The sequence below is a fragment of the Triticum dicoccoides genome, chromosome 3B (assembly GCF_002162155.2).
Source record: "Triticum dicoccoides isolate Atlit2015 ecotype Zavitan chromosome 3B, WEW_v2.0, whole genome shotgun sequence".
Taxonomy (NCBI): domain Eukaryota; kingdom Viridiplantae; phylum Streptophyta; class Magnoliopsida; order Poales; family Poaceae; genus Triticum; species Triticum dicoccoides.
Genome location: NC_041385.1, coordinates 800,761,989 through 800,783,187, shown reverse-complemented (window position 1 = coordinate 800,783,187; position 21,199 = coordinate 800,761,989). Strand labels below are relative to the sequence as shown.

General features: G+C 46.8%; 1 pseudogene; it reads right to left on the bottom strand.

Moving 5' to 3' along the window:
* Positions 1-17,154: 17,154 nt before the first annotated feature.
* On the bottom strand, positions 17,155-19,058 carry LOC119278571 (annotated as a pseudogene).
* Positions 19,059-21,199: the final 2,141 nt, after the last annotated feature.

Genomic DNA, 21,199 nt, shown 5'->3' with positions numbered 1-21,199 from the left:
AGTCTGGACTACCGCCACATAGGACTCCGACACCCTCGGCCCACTCAAATCCCCTCTCTCTCAAACTTTCTTCCACTCCACTCCTACCCCCTCCCCCTCCCCCCTTCTTTGCATATGGACCCTCCTCGTCCAACGACGTCGTTGTACCTTTCCAGCCGCTCCCCAAGCATTCGTAGGACGTTCGCTGCCTGCACCAACGCACCTGCCTCCTTGGACGACGCAGTCGGCCTCTCAAGATACCTCCGCAGCCAAGGATCGTCCATCCTCCTACCAACGATGTCCATGGCGGACACCACGCGCGACAAATGTTCTGCCAAAAAATAGAGGTGGACATTTAGGTAACAGCGTTGGACAGTCGGCTCCTGCATCACTGTCCATGGACTGGTCTGGACCAGGACGCAGATGGATACCGTGTCCGTTTTGGGGGTCGACTTTGGAGATGCCCTTAGGACCTTTTGTTTATCGAGGAACTGTCAGTCTACTCATCATATGGCATGGTTGAGAACACCAGTAGTAGCAAAAATTTCAATCAGGTTTGTGGACCACCTAGCGATGACTATGTGCACTAAAGCGAGCCAAAGGCGCACCGCCGTCATTGCCCTCTTGCCGGAGCTGGGCAAACCTTCTTGTAGTAGATAGTTGAGAAGTCATCATGCTAAACCTCACACGACCAACACACCAGAACATCAATTATCACCGATGAAGAGAAGCGTAGATCGGAATAAACAAACATATAGAGACATGACTGAAGACAAACAAAGATTTGATTCAAACAGATCCAACAAAGACCCACACCAAATTTCACGAGATCCGACGGAGACACACCATTGCACACCTTCTAACGACGCTAGAATCACCATCGGGACAGGGATTCAGCATGGGAGATATTGTTCCTATCAGGGGCATAGCCGCCACACAGTCCCAACCGAGACGCCGAACCAAACAAAAATCGAGAGCAGTGTCCCTCCCCCGGAGAGGGCCCCGGGTCCTCTGCATGTCCACGACCCACACGCCATGGGAGGCAAGGTTGACTGGTGCCAGCGCCAGCAAGAGGGGAAAACCTAGTCGCCTGGGAGTCGGGAGTCACTTCTTGGGCAGGAGGAAAACGCTAAAAGTACTTAGGACTTTAGCCATGACAATGCGATAAAACTTTGCTCCCATGCAGCCATGGGATCAATATAAAGTAGACCAATTCTCTAGTTTGAGCACTCACTATTGCACAAACCCACATAGTTGCGACCTTATCGGTGACGAGCACCAAAAAGAAGTTCGTCCCTTGTACTCAAGTACTACCTCTATCTGGGTTTACTAGTCTCCGTCGTATTTGGAGTCAAAGTTTGACCAAATAATTGACTAGTAAAACGTTAATGCATGCCAGAAAAAGTTGTATTGTTAGACTCGTATTTGAATGTAGTTTTCAATGAATTTTTTTTCATTGTATAACTTATATTGTATTAGTTAAAGTAATGGTCAAAATTTGATACAAAATAAAAGTGGGACTAGTAAACCAGAACAAAGGTAGTACCAGTGAAGAGTTATAGTGGCGGGCATCTTGCTCGTTACTGCCTTACTGGTAAGTTTTTTCAGCCTGCCACTAGTAAGTGATTCTGCGGCAGTGAATGATCATTTGGAGCAAGAGAGGACATCAAGCCAAAGTGGACAATATACTTTCGTGAACTGTTCGTATGAACCTAGCTTGTTACTCAATATTGCTTCAAGTTTATGTTGTGTGTGTTCGTAATAGCCTTGATCTCGGCTATTCTGCTTCCAGGTTCCAACCAACATGCATGCACACACCATCCAGTTGTTGGCTATCTACCAATCTTTAGCCACCTTTCAGTTGTTGGAGAAAAAAAGTACATATCTTGGCATTTTATGCTAAAGCCATTTTGTACAACGTACTGCATGCATGCATGCTTTAACCATAACCACCGATGAAGGCACACATCACACATTAGGCGCACCAAATTGCTCGGCACCCGCAGTGTGGCCAAATAGTGAAAGCCTAAGAAGGACTGTCAGTTTCCCCCTTTCTGACTATAAACGCTGGCCTTTTGTGAACCAGACATGAGAACAACCAACACTTTGTGCAGCAGGAAAAAAAAGAGACCCATGACATGATTTTCAAATCTTTTCTATTTGGGATAATTAATTTGGTGCCCTTAGTTGTGTCCCCCTCGGCAGGTTTTCCCCTAGTTTCCGAAAACCATCGTTCTTGCCCGAACCAGTTTGGTTTTCTTATGCTTTTGCCCTTCCGTCACGGTTCCGTCCAGTCAGCGCCGTTTGACCACTACCGCCGCTAGTTTTTGGACACGGCTTGCCCCTCGGTCGACCTAACCAACTCATTCCCACTCTCACTCTATCGTTCCCCATTCTCACTCTCTTTCCCTCGTCAGAAACCCTAGTCGCCATTGGCGCCTCACCACCAGATCCACAAACCAATCCTCGCACCACATCCGTTTCCAGGCCAGGCGATGGGGGAGGATGGAGAAACCCTAGGTGGCGGCCGCGGGCGCCGCAAGAAGGGCACCGCATCGGCACGGGAGGGCGGCACATCGCAACGCAAGGGCCGTGGCTGCGCGCACGGCCAGACGGTGTCCCCATCACCATTGGATGGCGGAAATGGCGGCGGTGGCGTCGTCGACGGTGGCAAGAGCAGCGCATCGGCATGGGAGGGCGTTGAAGGCGGCTTTGGTGGCAGTCAGGGCGGCGAGGGCACCACATCTGCACGTCAGATCGCGGCGGGGTAAGTTTTAGTCTCAAATCTACTCATGCTTAGTGGATTCAGATAAGTTTTAGGCTAGCTTTGGTTCAATTGCTCATGGGAGATGGTATGCTCATTACTGTAGGATGGATCCAGAGGTTGCATTCTTTCTGTCTGTTAGAATGGAAACGACAGTTATCGTTTCTGCTGGTACGGAAGGAAAGGAGATCGGATTCACATTTCCATTAGTTGTGGATAGCAGTAGTAGGTCATTTAATGACTTCAGGGCTGCTATTTGTGCCAAGTATCCATGGGGATTGTTTGATGCTGTTGAAATTAGATATTGGGATAGTTTAAAGGAGTGTTGGAACCCTCTACAGTGTGATGATGAGTTAGGTGTGATGTTTGCAAATAATGCAGAGACAAGGTCATGCAATCTGGAAATAACAGTAATTCAGAGAAAGAGAGGAGAAAGGTGTGAAAAAACTGCTGGAGGGATAGGGGGTAGAAAAAGGGGTAGGCCATGTGGATCCAGGACAGCTGCTAGTACTCCTAGTGCTCCTGGAACTAGTGCAGCAAGTGCAAGTACCACTCCAGCTACTTCTGAATGTGGCACTAATAGACCAGAGGATCAGCCTGATCCAGTTGTGGAAGAGGCACTGCCTAATGCACCTATTTTATCTGATGAGGAGGATGAGAAACTTTACCCTGGTTATGTCCAGCACAACAATGATGAGCATACAACACATGAAGAGTACATTCCTGCAGAATTTTCAGATACTGATGCTGATGAGAGGCAAGAGGATAATGACATGGGAGCTTTTGAGGATCCAGATGAGGATAGACCTGTAATGATGTATGATAGAGATAATCCATCCATTGAGGAAGGTGTCGTCTTTCCTAATGCAGTTGATTGCAAGAATGCAGTTGGAACATTCTCAATCAAGTCTGAAACTGAGTACATTACACTTAAGAGTGGGTGTAAGTGGAGGCTGCATGCATCTCTGATGAGGAGGAGCACTCTGTTTCAGGTACTGTTTTAGTAATGTGTTTTTAATAAAATGTGCCTTTTTGTTTTACTAATATTATCCTGACTGATTATTTGTTTTATTGTCAGATCAAAGTGAATCCCCACCCTCACACATGTCCTAGTGTGAATAGATCTCAGAGACTGAGAGCTGCAAAAAGAAGGTGGATTGCAGATGCTTCTATGGCTTGGATCAGGAAAAATCCAGCGATTGGAACAAAGGAAATTCAGGGTAGGTTGTTAGAGAAGTATGGTCTTGAGGTGCCATACAGCAGATGTTACTATGGTAAGGAGATGGCACTTGACAAGATCTATGGTAAGTACAGTGATAGTTTCCAGTTACTTTATGCATTCAAAGCTGAAGTAGAGAGGGCATCACCAGGAAGTGTTGTTGACATAGACAAGCACACAGTGGAGTACAAGTTAAAAGGAAAGAAATTCTACAAGGAGTGTTTTAGAAGGGTTTTTGTATGCTTCAAAGCTTGTCAGAAAGGGTTCTTGGAGGGGTGCAGGCCATACTTGGCTGTAGATGCAACTGCATTGCATGGTAGGTTTAGGGGCCAACTTGTAGCAGCATGTGCTCTAGATGCTCATAACTAGTTATTTTCTGTTGCATATGGTGTTCTTGAGGTGGAGTCAACTGAGAGCTGGACTTGGTTTTTCAAAAACCTGAAGGAAGCAATAGGACACCCTGAAGGTTTAGTCATACATACTGATGCTTGCAAAGGACTGGAGAGTGCTGTTGATGATGTTTACCCAGGAGTGGAGCACAGAGAGTGTATGAGGCATCTTGCCCAAAATTTCAGCAAGAAATTCAAAGGAAAATTTTATGATGACAATCTATGGCCTTGCTCACTAACTTACAGCATTAAGAAGCACAACTTTCATCTGAACCAGCTGAAGAGCAGACCAAAAGTAAAGGAATATCTTGAGCAGCACCACACAAAAATCTGGGCTAGAGCAAGTTTCACTGAGTTTAGCAAAGTTGACTATGTAAACAACAACCTTGCTGAATCTACTTGTTTTGATGCTGTTATGAACTAGATGTTGATCTGTGCACTTGACTATGTGAACTTCAGAGTGCTTAATGTCTGTGCACTGGCTATTATGCACTGACTATTATGCACTTGCTTAATGTTTGTTGCTTGCTTAATGCACTGTTTGCTGCTTGCTGTTATCTCCTTTGTCCATCACTATTTTGTTGTTCAACTTCATATTGATTTGTCATCATCTACCATCCACGACAAATCTTCATCTACCATCCACATTTGGACTCATCACATAAGATTTGTTGTCGACGTCGTCGACGACAAATCTTCATCTACCATCCACATTTGGACTCATCACATAAGATTTGTCGTCGACGTCGTCGACGACATCAGATAAAGTGACATCAATTCAACTGCAACTGCAAAGTTACATCAAAGTAGGGTTCCATCAACATCTTCACTTCAGATACATCGATAAACTACATCTACCATACCAGTACAACAAACATAACAATTCCAACTAACAGCAATGCCCACACCAGCAACATCTCATCTCTCTCTCTCTAAGTTTCTTCTTCAAAGCCCTATTCTTCCTTGCCAGCTCCATGTTTTCCTTCTTCAGATGGTGACATTTGATCCAACTGCCTTCAACCTCTGCGTGCAAGTCTTCAAAAGCAAGGGCAACACGCAATGGAGGAGCTGGGTCAACCCACACCACCCATTCACACTCTTCTGGTAACTAATTGCAAGTCAGAGTAATCAACATTAGAGAGTACAAATCAACAAAAACTAAATCTATCACAAATTCACAAAAACTTACATCTAATGGACAACCTAAAAAATGGCGGCCACTGCTAGCTCCTCCCCATGATACACGGCGGGCAGGGACAAGGCCATGGCCAGGGAAGCGATGCTTTGACAAAAACTCCAAGCCGGAATAGGACTCGTCGGGAAGATAAAACTCCGACGAATGTTGCACAATCCCGACCCCATCGACCTAAAAGATAGGTAAAATTTCCCCCAAATGTCACAAACCCTAGAAATCCCTAGATTCAAGTGGGATGGGGTGGAGGAGCACCAAATTCAAAGATTCAAAGGACTACTTACCTCTCCGGTCGCCGGTGAGAAGGAGGACGACCCCGAGCTCGCCATGTGCACCGCTCCTTTCTCTCCCGCTTCCCGCTTCCCGCTCCAAACTTGTCGTGCCTTCCCTTCCTCTGTTTTTCACGCGAGCTAGCTGAGGACGAAGGGGTACTGAGGGTTATCCACAAGAGGGGTAAAAATGTCCAAAAACTACCGCCGGTAGCGGTCAAACGGCGCTGACTAGACGGAACCATGCCGGAAGGGCAAAAGCATAAGAAAACCAAAGTGAGTTGGACAAGAATGAGTGTTTTCCGAAACTAGGGGCAAACCTGCCGAGTGTGACACAACTAAGGGTATAAAATCAATTTTCCCTTTCTATTTTGTCGTCTATGTCCAACCGATCTATAAACCAGTGGCATAATCAGATGAGCAGACATGCAAGTATATAATCCTTGCGCCCCATAATATAAGAGCATATTTTACACTAGTATAGTGTCAAAACGATCTTATATTATTGGACAAAGGGAGTACTATAGACTAAAAATGAAAGAACGTGAATAAACATACATGTATCCAGAACAATCCAGTTGATTTGAAGTGTTGGAGAGACTTCACTTTCTTTAATTTTCGGTTCATTATCCTTACCCATATCCATCATTCTGAGCTAACATTCGTGATGTGCCATACAAATTAATATTATAGATTTCCCAATTTTTGTATTCCAACTATCTCCATCCTATCTTTAATGATGTGGGCTCAAAGAATCACTAGTTGGAGCCTATTGCCGAGCCTGGTTGAATAATTTTGGTTTCTTCTTGGCTAGCTTAGAGCAACTCTAGCAGATACGCCATATTTTGGATCTTCAAAATCTTTATGGATGCGATCGCTATAAATTACGATGGCTTGTGCAAACTCAAAGGCACTATAAAAAAAGCCTTCCAAAATTTGTTGTTGATGGAACTCATTTGTCATGGGCTAATAAGAATTTTCTTTTCCCCATCTCATCAACAACAATTGAAGAAAATTTAAGCTTGCTTTGAACTTGATTTCCACAATGCTTACTAGCACAATTTCAACTAACGAAATAAAAATACAACTAATTTATTGAATCATAAATATCTAGTGCGGCCTATTCCTCTATTTGGAAGTGACCTCAGAGACGAGATTCTTTGGGTTCTTCCCCTTCCGCAGCCAGGCGGTCTATGAGTACATGTTCTCTTCATTGTGGGACTAAGCTACAACATTGCACCCCTAGGAGTGTGGCTTCCCTTTCTGCCAAGGCGGTAGTTCTCATGAAGGCAAGGTAGCGGTGGGCTGTGGGGAAGCGCTCATCCCCAAGGATTGATTCAGCCTGGTCGAGCGCACCCTCCTTAACCGACTTAGACCATGACTAGGCCCTCCCCGAGAACTTTCTCTCGGCGCGGTCCTCTTCGGTCTGGCAGGGGAAAGATCCACTAGGAGGGCTCCACTGCCCCGACATGGAAGATGTGGGTGGTTGTGGCGCCGACAACAAAGATGGGTGAGTAGTGGCGCCCTAAGGGGGTGGGCCTGTTTATATAACCGCAAAAGGAATGCTCTGACAGGAAATGGGGTTAGAATTGAAGGCCGTGGTTGGGAAATGGGTGCGACACACGTCATTTGTCATTAGTGGATGCTCTTCCTAGTGCAAAAGTGGTTGTGCTATTGCCAGGAGTCTAAGGTGGCAAGATGTACAGATGACAGAATTATTGGCAGGACTGGATACAACAGTAAGAAAATGCCATCAAACTTCACTCCTCCGCGAGCGGTTGGGTTTGGTGCCCGCTCCATATCAGAACACCTCCAACCTACATACTTATAGGCTAGCAGGCTCTATTTGAAGGGGCCTGCAAGAAATATGGAGGGCAAGGCCCTTATGGCGCCTCTACAAGACCTAATTTTGGGCTTCAAACAAAAAACAACGGTTAGTATGGTGATCGGTGATGATGTTATGTACCTAGGGTAGGGTCATGGAGCTACCTAGGATACCATACCCAAGGACATCCTTAGACGAAGCTACCTTCCAGTCGACCAAGAGGGACTCCACTCGACCGGCTAGAAGACACTCGACGAACTTAAAGACACTCGACCATGAAGACTCACTCGACCACCAGGAGTTCAGAATCTACTTTGTATCCAAACGGTCTGTAATTAAGTAGTCTTAATGGTCATGATGACACTTTATGTAGGGCGTTACCAGTAACGCCCGGCCTTAATGTACTTTAACCCTCTGCTACATGGGTTGGCTGGGGTCCTGGCGTCCTTTATATAAGCCACCCCCCCTCCACTGGTAGAAGGGTTCGCACCCCTGTAACTCATATACACATAAACCAGTCGACCGCCTCCGGGCTCCGAGACGTAGGGCTATTATTTCCTCAGAGAAGGGCCTGAACTCGCTAAAGACTCGTGTGTACAACTACTCCATAGCTAGGATTTTGCCTCTCCATACCTACCCCCCATTCTACTGTCAGACTTAGAACCACGACAATCGGCGTGCATATGACTTGACTTTGCTAAAGCTATCAGTTGATCTCATTAAGACTGCCAGCTCTTTGCCATTATTTCTTCCAATGTCACCCTTTTCTGAGTAGGCTTCTTTGTTTACACTAATATCTACAAGCACTATATTTTATTTTGCTGTGAAACTGCATACATTATAGTTGTCCCTGCTAGTAAAGGAGTTCAAAGGGAAGCAGAACTTTGAAACTAAGACGATGAAAATGGCCACAAAATCGTACATGTAGTCACGTACAAGTGCCAAATAGAGTTGCACTGCCATACGTCCTTAGTTGTGCCAGATGTCAAACATTTCCTGAGACTTCCGCGCATAGGGATCGGGCCATTGACCAAACACAAAATAATGTTGCGTTGTGAACCGGACCATTTACCATTTTACGGACTTTGGGTTGTTTGTTCGGTCAATTATTATATGCTAGCGATGGGTTGAATGGTTTTTTCATTTCTTTTCTTCTTCTTGTAACTGCGTTAATTTTTACAAATGGTGACGTACAATGTTATTCAGTTTTAAAAACAATGCACAATTTTCTTCAATAATTGTAAAATATTGCCAAATTTTAATATATTCAAGAATTTAAAAAATGTTCATGAATTTCAAAAGCTGTTCACATTTCTTTTACAAAATAATGAAATTGGAAAAAAGCACGCCAATATGAAAATAATTGCAAGTTATTAATGTTCATAAATTTAAACAATTTAAAAAACAAATTTTTATGAACTAAAAAAACTCCAACTTTAGTTGAAACATTTTAAAATGTCATGAATTTCAAAATATTTGACAATTTGGAAAAATTAATAATTTAAAAGCTGTTCACAAATCAAAATATAAAATGGAAAATCGATAAGTTTTTTTTAAAATAAACAGAAAATACAAATTCCAAACAAATTGCTAGAGAAAAAAAAGAAGAAGAACAGAAAAGCCCAACTAAACTGCCATATTCGTCACAGTAGAAGCCGGAAAGAATACAGTGTCTTGAGTGGGCTGGCCCATATAACCATGGGAAATGCGTGTTTATGTTGACACACCCAGCCTTACTCGCGGAATATGATTTACCCCTCTTCACACCGCTCTCAACTGTATTTAATTTATTTAAAGGAATTATATTTCATCAACTCATTTCTTTGAGGCATGCAAGCTGTGGCGGACATTCTAGACCAATCTTGGCTGCCCCACCAGCCCATAAGAACAAATGTGCCGCTTGCCAATTGGCCCATTACCACATCGTTTTCTAAAGAAAAAAAATCCCCAAGCTCCGCCACTGCATGCAAGCATTAAATATTACTTACCCAATTTCAAATTAATTAAAGATCTAGATATATTCCAAGTTAAACTTTTGACAAAGTCTACAGAAACATGTGCTAAAATATACACCATCAAGTATATACAGTACGGACATATATTTTAGAAATTGATGTTGTAGATGTCGATATAATTTTTGGTCAGTTTTTTTCAATTAGGACAAATTTAAATTTTAAATTAATTTAAAATAGAGAGGGTGTGTAGCTACGTTTAATTTTTCAAGGTAACACGCCAACATGTGTTTGTCAGTATCTATATGCAAGTATCTATCAATATCTATACGACGGAGTGGTGGATCTTGGCCCTTGCCGGCAGGAGGGATCTTGCCCCATTTTTAGGGGTTTCACGAGTTTGTTTAGGGTTTGTGTCTTGCTCAGGAAGACGATGTGAAGGTATCATCGTAAAGATGGAATAATATTCTCCCCGCCTAGCCCCTGTTTCGGTGATGCATCTCGCGTCATCGAAGGACACGTGGTGGTGTGTCTCCGGCAGATCTCATGAGATTCAATCGGTGGTAGTGTTTGGTGGATCTGCATGAATCCAGTATGTGTTCATCTTCGTTCGTGTGTCTTCACGTTGTATCCTTTCGATCTATACTTCTCTTCATAGGCGACGGTTGCTGTTCTGGTGTGTTGGTCATGTGGGGCCTTAACACCATGACTTTCCGACTGCAATACAAATTTTTTGGCCTGACTCCGGTGAGGGAGGGGCGATGACGGCGGCGCGCTTTCGGCTCGTTCAAATGCTGACATGACATGATTAATAGATCAAAATTTTCCTCAAAAAAAAGATACGACATGCGAAATGTCATAAGCTATCTTCAAGATCGAGAACAAATCCAATTATATCTAAGATGACGCTAAGAGCTAATTAAGTGACAGTTTCTTTTGTGCCACAATACCATCATGCCTTATTTGATCTAACACATTCACTGTCCAACACCTCGTTAATTGAAATCACAAATGAATTTTGCAATCATGAACAAAAGGCACTTCTTTATATATACTCCCTCCGTTCCAAAATAGATAACTCAACTTTGTACTAACTTTAGTACAAAGTTGAGTCATCTATTTTGGAACGGAAAGAGTATCATTCATTCTCAGCCCATACTACAATGGGAGTACATTAATTGGTAAGATGACACAGGATTACAAAACAAGCAGCAACGTGCATCTTCAATCCTACGAAGAAAGAAGGAAACGTCAAGCGATGTGATCGAAGACTTGTGTCGATCTTGGAGTCGAGCTTCAGTTACACTTTGGGCTAGAGGAGAAATCGCCGACCGGGAATGACTTGGATATGATCCCAGCGTGCAGCCTAAGCTCATCCCCATCGCGGCCAACCTCCTTTATGCTGGCCCACGCAATAAAGACCTTCACCTTAATGCCTTCGAGGCTGCTGATCGTGTCATTTTTTATGTTCCCGGCGACCCGGGTGCTGTAGTGGACGTCGTACTGGCCGTCAACACGAAATTACATTCATCGGAGAAGTGTACCTCAAAGGAGCCGTCTGGTCGGAGCTCGTAGTCATGCACTCCCTCCGGGAGGATGCCCGGTGGGAAGCCATATCGCCCTAGCATTTCGTATGCCGTCGGCTTGTTGGCTGTGGGGGCGGGGGCCTTGGCCAGGGTGGCGGCAGTGGCAGTGAGAAGGATGGCTACTATTGCTACGAGGAGGAAGGTAGTGTGCTCCGCCATTGTTGGTGCTCTAGCTCAGGCTGACAACTAAAGCTTTGCAGATATATTTGTGTGTGAGAGCATCGAAAGATGCAAGCTATATATAGAGATAAATCTATAAATATTTGGTGTGCAATAAATGTGTATTCAGTACTCACCAAAGTTAATGGGAAATATACTCCTACTAAAAATATTTTCATATAAATTAGATAAATACTACAAGATATATATGCTCATTAATTTTTCAAATCGTAGCAACAAAATAAAAATTTAATTCCCTCCAAAAAAATCTTTACATTCATTGAGGTGGAATTAAATATGTACTCCCACCATTCCTAAATATAATTCTTTTTGGAGATTTCAATATAGACTATATGCAGATGTATATAGACACATTTTAGAATGTAGATTCATTCATTTTGCTTCGTATGTAGTTCATATTGAAATCTCTAAAAGGTTTATACTTAGGAACGGTGGGACTATCTTATTTTAACATAAAAATTAATTTTCTACTTAATAACATTCACCAAATTCTTCTGTAAGGCTCTGAGGGCCATTATTATTTATCTTGGCCCGCAATACCTTTTGAATCATGCAAGGCAACCAATCTTCTATATCTAAATAGGGGCACCCCACTAGATGATTTCTATGTCTTCTCATGAAGCCACTTCACCCGAATTGTTCTAGCCGTTGATGCAACATAGATAGGTAGTCTACAGCCGTCCGATCAAGTGTTGGTCAAGTCTTCTATATCTAAATAGAGGCACCCCACTAGGTGCTTTTCCTGCCTTCTCATGAAGCCACATCACCCGAATTGTTCCAGTCGTTGATGCAGCATAGATCGATACCCACCTCCGAGTTAACACACCATTTCGTTCTTACCGCTCAGTGCCGGCCCCCGACACAATCTTTTGGGCTAGGCGCAAGATTTGGACACTAAGAAGCCATAGGAAACTATCATTCAAGATCCTACTACTCACACCCATCTGTCAAGCTTTGCTAAAAAAACTACCGCCAAGCCGATGCTACAACATCGCCTTCCGGCGACTGTGCCATCACCTACCCTTCCACGGCCAGCCCCTGCGGCCCCTCATGCTCTCCCAGCAGCCACCACCACCCCTGCTTGGGTCCAGCCAGCCGGCCTCACCGCTGGCGGTCCCCTATGAGTAACCTCACCAAAGATGCGGGAAAAATCCGCCGCCACGTCCACGCTATACCAGCGCTGCCGCCACAGTCTATGCTCCTCATGGCCAGTCACCGCAGGTGACTTAAGCTGCCGCACTCAATGCCCCCCTGCCAGTGACCACAGCCAACCCGTCCGCTGCTCCACATAATTCATTCGTCTTCCCCGCTTTTATGTTGCAATCTCTTCCACCTTCATGCCACAAATGCACATGTAATGGCCTCACGACACTTAATTTCTAGCCCTCATTATCTCTGCTATATTGCCCTGCAAATGCGGGCAAAGATGTGTTCATAACCCCTCTGTACTGCCATACTCATTGACCACGAACGCCTGCTCACATCCACGTCTAAGAACCGACTTCTGCCCTAGTAGGTGCACACTCCCTCTTTTCAGCCCTCCGTGAGTATTTCTATCCTCACAAGACTATGCTTTCCAATTTCTCAGGCTTGGCTAGGGATGAAGGATGTTGAGCGTGTAGGTCTTTTGCTGCTCACATTGGCTACATTACTTCCACATATCGCTTGCCCTTGTATTTCTTTCATATTCTTATTTCGTAAAATTGCTATTCAATATGATACATGCTTGCACAAATTGGTTAGTAATGGGAGCTGCACATGTTTTCATTTAGGATGGACATAGTACAAAAGCCAATATCATCATTTTACTAATTTATTTGTTCATTTACATTGTAGTTATTTCCCTCCTGGTGCACGCTTCCTGTTTTCAGTCACCCGAGATTTCTACTATCCCCCAACTTATTTGTAAATATTTTGCAGATTGCTCTCCAGATCGACATGTGCTTCAACTTCTGTTTAGTAGGTATCTTGCTCCTCGGATTGGCTTCATTTCATTTTTGTAGCAGTCTCCTGCTTCTTGCATTGCTATGCGAACATATGCACCATCCATTTGTTTCCATGCATATTAGATACCATATGAATTTCATACCCTGGATTGTTTTCTGCGATATATTTATTAAGAAGTATAGGCTACAATCTGCTTCCATTGAAGGCAACTTTTTGTGCATGCTTTGCAAATATCGATATCGCCGCAACTTCTTCTATGAAATATGGTAGCCATTAAGACATATAAGCCATCAGTCACAACCAGTTGTCACACCTGAAATAAACCAATCTGATTCTTCCGATAATCACCGCCGATGTACACAACTTAGGAATACAGGTTAATTAGGATAATTTTGTCCCTTATATATGTTTTGATACATGCATTGCGTCCAAATTATTCCATCAACCTATAGCACATATTATCCTGCCATTTTTTTGCATATATATTACAAAAATTAGTGTACATAATTTTTGAACATATTAATCTTGCATTTGAAAAATATGAAACATCTATAGAAAAATATTTTGCATATATATGAAAAATGGACATGTGAATAAAATGGTAGAAACTTTTAATCATGTGTATGAAAAATGTTTATATGTTGTAAATTCATGTTCTTGTAATTAAAAGAAATTATGTTAGATTCAAAATTGTTCCAAAATTTCAGAAAAATTATTTGAAACATTGTTACAAAAAAAATGTCTGCACAGTGTAAAAAATTGCATAGTACAGAAAATGTTTTTCTGATTAAAAAATTGTTCCAAAGTGTATCTAAAAAAGTTTAACATGTATTTGAAAAAATATTCAAAGCATGTAATTGTAATAATGTATTTGAAAAATGTGAAACATTATAAGAGAATGTTTATATTTGTATGAAAATGAATAGCCGACAAATGTTAATCATGTATTTGAAAGAAATAAATATTTGTAAAAAAATTTCCTAATGTATCTGACAAAGAAACAAATGAAAAAGCAAAAAATCCCAAAAAAACGAAGAAAAACAGGAAATAAACAAAAGAAAACAAAGTATAACAAATAAAGAGAAAGCAAAAAAAGAATGAGAAAACAAAGAAACCTAAAGTAAAAGGAAAAAAGGAAAACCAAAGAAAGCTAGTTAAAAACAAAGAAAATGAAGGAAAAAGCAAAATTAAACAAAAAGAAAAAACCCAAAGTAAAGCGGATCTACAACTACAGCTACAAGCCGAGCGAACCTATGGCCGCAGATATGGGCCGTCGTGCTACTGTTGCAAATTAAGAATCGGTACAGGCACAAGTAGCCCTGACACAAATTAAGACGGCGTGTTCCTGTCCGGCATCCATAGCCTCTCGTTAAAGTGAAGTGCATTCTAGGTCCCTGAACTATTTCAGAGGTGTCACACAGTCCCTTGAACTATGAAAAATGTGATCTAGGTCTTGGAAGATTCTTTGAAGTGCAATAAGTGTGTATTTGTATGACACCTTTGAAATAGTTCGAGGACCTATATATGTGGCATTTCTAACATATTTTGAGCATCTAAATGACACACATATTGCACATTGATGACCGATATGAAGATTTTCATAATTCGAAAGCCTGCATTTTTGTGAGACATATACGAGAACCTACCTGAAAAATTGGACCTTTCACTCCTCTCGCTATGTATCACGGCCAGGCCGGGGCCGGGTGGCCACCTACGGCAAATTAAGAGGCCGTGTTCCTGTCTCGTCGCGATTGCTGCCGGTTACCCATCACACGTACATGGGTGGACGGGCCGGGCACGCAACGTAGGAGCATCTCCAGCCGCACCCCAACGGCTCCCCAGACGACTTTTCGGTCGCCGGCGTCAAAAACTCGGCCCAGTCGCGTTTCCAGGGGCTCATTTTTCGTCGGCTCGGGCGAAATTGACGCCGGCGGACCCAACCCGAACCCGGCGCGCTGGGGCGCTCGGGGGCGCCGGGCGAATCTTTTTTGGCGCGAAAGCGCCGTGGGGCAGTCGAGTCGTGGAGCAGCCGCGTCATGCGGCAGCCGCGTCAGCGACACCGCCCGCCTCGTCTTCCTGACGCCTCGGTTTTCCGCGGGGAATCAATGACAAGGCTGCCGCCGGTCAGCTTTGCCATTGATTCCTCACGGACAGCGCGTCATGGGGCGCCGCGCCTACGCCTCCCCTTCCTCGGACGCGTACACACGGACGCGGCGCGGCAATATATGGTCTCGCTCGCCTGCGTTGGTGTGCCTCCCCAGCCCTCCCTCTCCCGCCCTCTTCTCCCCAGCCACTCCCTCTCCCCGAAGGCCGAGCATTTCCCCGGAGACGAGGCGGCGGCCAACGGCTTCGGCCGCCGTTCGCTCCGCGAACATGAGTCCTGGCTCCTGTTCCAGGCAAACATCCCGGCGCCGCCGGACATCCGCGTCGGCCTGACGGGCTGGAGGCTCAGCAATGGGGGAGTGCCCATTCCCCCGTTACCCGAAGCCGTCACCAAGCCATCGTACTTTGCCGACGAGGTCGAGATCGCGCGCGTCTCTCTCACCGACGCCGAGCGCTCCCTTCCCCAGTACGCCGCAGACAACAACACGTCTTGGTCGGGCGTACTTCGAGCGCCGCCAGCAGCAACGGATGGCGTCCACCAACGGGGCGCCGGTGGTCGGCGGCACCAAGAACAGCGAGGGGCGCCACCTCTGGTGGGGCGTCCCCGGCCGCACCCTCGACGGCGTGCTGACGCACCTCGAGGGCGGCAACAACCCACCGTTGGCGTACCCCCCGGCGAGGACGGCCGCCCTGATGCACCGCCGACGCGACGGGCAATGGGCGCCGAGGAGGTTCGGCTCCTCCTCCTCCTCTTCCTCGTCGCGTTCTTCCTCCCAATCCTCTGGCACTCCATCGCTGCTCGGCGTCAAGGCCGAGCCCACGGCGGAGACGCCGCTCGGCCGGCGTACACGCAGCGTCGGCATCGTCATCAGCGAGGGCGGCCGACGCGCCTCCTCGTCAGCTCCTCCCCCGCGCTTCGTCAAGCCGAAGACGGAGCCGGGGCTGGCTCCGGTGAAGACGGAGTCGGGGCTGTTGGCGCCGGTGAAGGCGGAGCACGGCGAAGTCGTGCTCGACGACGACGCGGCCCTTGAATGGGCACGCCAAGACTCCCTAAAGATGGCGAGGGAGCGCCAGCGCGCCACCTAGAGCGCTTCGCGCAGCGCCGCCGAGGCCGCGACGAAGGCGGCGGTGTCATCATCGACGATAGCGACGACGACGATGACGCGTCGCCGCCGCCGCACCAGCCGGGGAGGGGTCCAGCAGGGACGCCCGAGTCAAGGAGGATAAGGCCGACGATGGCGGCGACGACGGCGACTTCTCGGCCTTCAGCAAGTTTTTTTTTGACTAGTTTTTATATGTAATGGCGTGTTTTAGCCCAAATTTGCGAATATAAAAGCCCAAGTTTACCGAAAAGTGGCGTGTTTTAGCCCAAGTTTGCCTAATTATTTTTTTCATGCCTGCGGCCGGCCCTGGGAGCGGCGGCTGGGGGGCCAACTCGCCTCAGACCCACTTTTTGCGCCGGGTCACCCCCAGACGGCGATTTTAGGCGCCCCCTGAGGAGCCAACGGCTGGAGATATGCTCTAACTTAAGTAAGAAGAAGCATGGGTGCACCACTTGACGTATGCTCGCAAACCCTTTGACCCGCCGGATTGTAACGGCTCGCCCAGGCCCGGAGATCTGGCGATCAAGTCGCCGGCGTAGTGGACTCATGGTCGTACGTCGAGGCCGGCGCACGTTACTGGCGAGGTCGCCGCGTGAGCAGATGGATGATGTGTAGGTCGGCATGGCTGGAGGCATATGGATCACAATTCATAACTGCTTCCATCTCTTTATTATCATATGATGATGTATCATCGCCCGGCCGGAAGTTAACGCGTGCATGGTTGCACTCTTCCATGGATGAATGTACATGTACGTGTCGTTACACTTGCATGCCGCATTTTGCAGCTTATTTAGGATGAAGATGTAGGTATGGTATAGTAGTATAAGATAGCTACTTGAACTGGATGTTGTAGGCCGGCGACTTGTCCGGGTTGAAGAGCCCGAAGCTCCTCTCCGTGGCGTCCCCGGTCTTCTGGTTCTCGTTGAACATGGCGAAGATGTACGTCTCCAGCGCCTCCCGCTTCTTGGGCGTGCCCCCACCGACGTGGTTGATCAGCCCCTGGTTGTACGTACGCGCGTTGTCCGCCGACGCCGCGAACCCGCCCGCCGACGGCCACCCGCTCTCGGAAATCACCACCTTCACGCCCGGCGCACCCGCCTTCTCCAGCGCCGCGTACACGGCGTCCACCATCGCGTCGAACAGGCTCGTGTAGGTCAGCCCGTTGTTCTGGTCACGCACGCTGGTGCCCGGCTGGAACGTCGCGTAGTTCAGGCTGATGTCCCGCGGGTTGTCGCGGTACGCGAAGTAGGGGTACACGTTGGCAGGAGCCGGGCCACGTCCGTCATGTACGACTGCGCGAACACGCCGGCGGAGGGCGGGAACGAGTTGGCCACCGCGTCGAACCGGATCGAGGTGGACACCTTGATGGCGCCGAGGCCCGCGGCGGAGAGGGCCGCGTTGAGGTTCCGCATGGCCGGGACGATGCTCTGCGTGGTGCCGCCCTGCACCTCGTTGCCGGCGGCGATGTACTTGATGTTCACGGCCGGGTAGTAGGGCCGCACGTTGTTCTGGACCCAGGACGCCGCGTTAGAGGTGCTGGCGGCAATGTTGGAGAGCTGATCGTTACCGATGTCGAGGATGAGGCCGATGCCGGAGTTGCGGAGCGCGGAGAGGGCCTGCCCGTCGGCGAAGTAGATGCGCATGCCGTTGATGCCCTTGGACCTGTAGAGCTGCACCACGTCGCTCCGGGAGGGGAGGTTGTTGCCGATCACGCCGTAGCACACGCCGATGGATTGCACACCTGCGCGCATGCGGATAAGAGTGGCATCCGTTTAGCTATCGTAGGCGTTTGCGTGAATAACTATGTAGGCGCCGCCTTAATTAATTAATTAATATTTTTAATTTTGTGTCCTAAATCTCAAACGAAGTCTTTAACAGCAATTACTTTGCACGGCATTTCGAAAAGAATTGTATCCACCTAAATTTCTTAAAAATAATCCCTCCTTGCTTTCAATGGCACATCCAAAAAAGTTGGTACATATTTAATTTATTCTAATATAGACATGACAATCAAATCCTTCGTTTTTCTGATTCAGTTTTGCTAAGCAGTCGACCGAGACATCATTATGTCTCGGTCGATGCTATATTCCTTTGATTATGCATGGAGATTCGTATACTATATCACTTAATTGAGACTGAGACCTAGTCACGCCCTTTCTATTTCTACCATCTTTAGCATCCTACAAACGAAAGAGACTATAATATTTCCTTCGAAATGGCCCATAAAGATTAATGTTGCATAATAGTAGCAATACATAACAAAATTCCATCAACGAAATAGATAAATTATCCAGTGGTACATTTAAAAAAAAACAGCATGATCGAACTCCATGCATGAATTTGATTTGCCCCACAACCACACCGACGACAGTAGGTGCATGCATGCAAGGCAGATAGAAAATACTACAAGAACACGAGAGAAATGTCAAGCCGTACTCGTAGGAACAGCAGCGAACGCTCCAATGAAGAGAGCAACGGCAAACATGGAAGCAACATCCTTTGTCGCCATTGCTGCTAGCTTAGCTCCCTGTATCTGCTACTAGAGCTGGTGTGTGCCTATGCAGCTGCAGCAGGCCCCCCTTTTATACACGTCCTCCGCCCGCCTGCCTGCGTACGTGGTCGTGTTGCGCCCTGCCTACTTTAATCAGCGCAGCTACTTTGACTCCGCGAAAACCGAAGGTGCACGGCATGGCGACATGGCGTATGTACGTATCGTGCATGACAATGGACGTCACTCTCCGGTGCGGCCTAACCCGTCGTCTCCTTCCGCCTTTCTTCCACGGAAAACTCCGGGGCTTGTGGAAACTCGACCCGTTTTTCTTCGATGGTGTACTTGAGCTAGCTGGCCATGCTCTATCCTGCTCATTAACAGGTTGGTACTGGCAAAAAAATTTCCGGGGGCATAGGTCCGGTACCAGGTCTACTAGTGTACTACAGGTTCTATTTCCAATAATTTAGTCTGTGCATTTAACATTTTGTACAAACTAAGAAAATGATATAATTTTTTAAAGCAGGGTGTCTGATTGGCGATCCGCGTTGACCATGCTATTCGTCTCGATGATATCTTCAAAACGAGTTAATTGCAAAAAAAAAAAAACCCACCACATTTGGGGTATAGATGGCAGAAAACCGCCTAATCCTTAATTTTATGCAAAAATCACCGCGTTTCTAGTAAACTTTTTGCAAATTGCACTGATCAGGTGATTTGTCCCTTTTAACCACTTTCTGACAAGTGGGGCCAGATTGTCAGAGCAAAAAATGTACACACACACACCCCTTGATGTAAAACAGAAAAGCAATCAGCCCCCACCCCCGGGCAGAGGCGCGCTGGGCGTCGGGTTCCTGGCCTCCACCGCGCTGTTCGGCCGGGGACACCGGAGTGACGCGCTGGGCTGACGGCCGGCGGAGGTGCGCTGGGCCACAGGAGGGGCGTGCTCGCGCTAGGCCGGGGATGCTGGAGCGACGACGAGCAGCAGCAGCCGTGGGTGGCGGCGTCCTGGCGCACGATGCCTCCTCGTTCGCGTGGTGGTTGGGATTCTGTAGATTGGGCCGTTGGCAGCATCTTGGCGAGCGGCGACGGCGTATTGGGGCACGATGCCTCTGCATCCGACCGTGCAATGCAGGAATGGAGCTCGAGCTCTGACTTCCTCCATGGCAACACCCCGGCACAGCACCTCCCCCGCTCCCCGGCGTTGTTCGGGGACTGGAGGGGCCGCCAGCCTTCAAGGTTGCGAGCTCCGAATTCCTCCATGGAGGAGGGAGGCCGCCCCGCCCACGAGCAAGGCCAGGGAGGATGGAGGCCGTCCCGCTGGAGGCCGCCTCACCGTGGCCAGCCACCACAGAGGAGGAAGGCGACGGGTGTGGGAGGGGGCTGATTGCTTTTTCAATTTTTGAATAAGGGTGTCTTTGTGAAATCCTGGAGGTGTATGTCAATTTTTACCAAATCATCTCCTTACAATCTGGCCCCACTTGTCAGAAAGTGCTCAATCAGGCTAAATCACCGGATCGGTGCAATTTGCAAAAAGTTTACTAGAAACACGGTGATTTTTGCACAAATTTAGGGAATGGGTGGTTTTCTGCAATCGATGCCCTAAATGTGGTGATTTCTTGCAATTAACTTCTTTAAAACACATCAATGTTGAACATGTTTTGAATATTTATTTATTTTTCATTTGTTGATTTTTTTGCAGGGAAAATGAAAGTTTTATTCCGTAAGTATGATTATAATTAGCTAGACGATCAACTACCTCATTCTGATCCCTAGTAAGTTTCTAGGGAATAAACACCCTCTCCTCAAAAAAAAAAAAAAACTCCCTCTCCTACAACTGAGACAACCTCAGCGGCTAGGAGCACATAAGCGGACCGCAACAGGTTATCATTCGTTAAGATGGAGACCGCCTTGGAAGAATCTGATTGAATAATTACTGGCAGCTCCGTATGATGCATAGCCACGGCCATACCTTGCATTAGCACATGGATCTCTGCCTCAATAGCCTCACTACAGTTAAGAGCATCTCCAACAGCCGTGCCAAAAGACACGCGCGCGGGGTAAAATACCCATGTAGCGCGCGGCAAGTTTTCGCGCGCCCCAGCGACGGCGGAAAACAGGCGCGCGCGGAAGAAAGCTGTCGGTCACGCGGTAGATTTGGCGCGCTGCTTCGCGCGCGCCTATAAAATGCGGCACTCGCCAC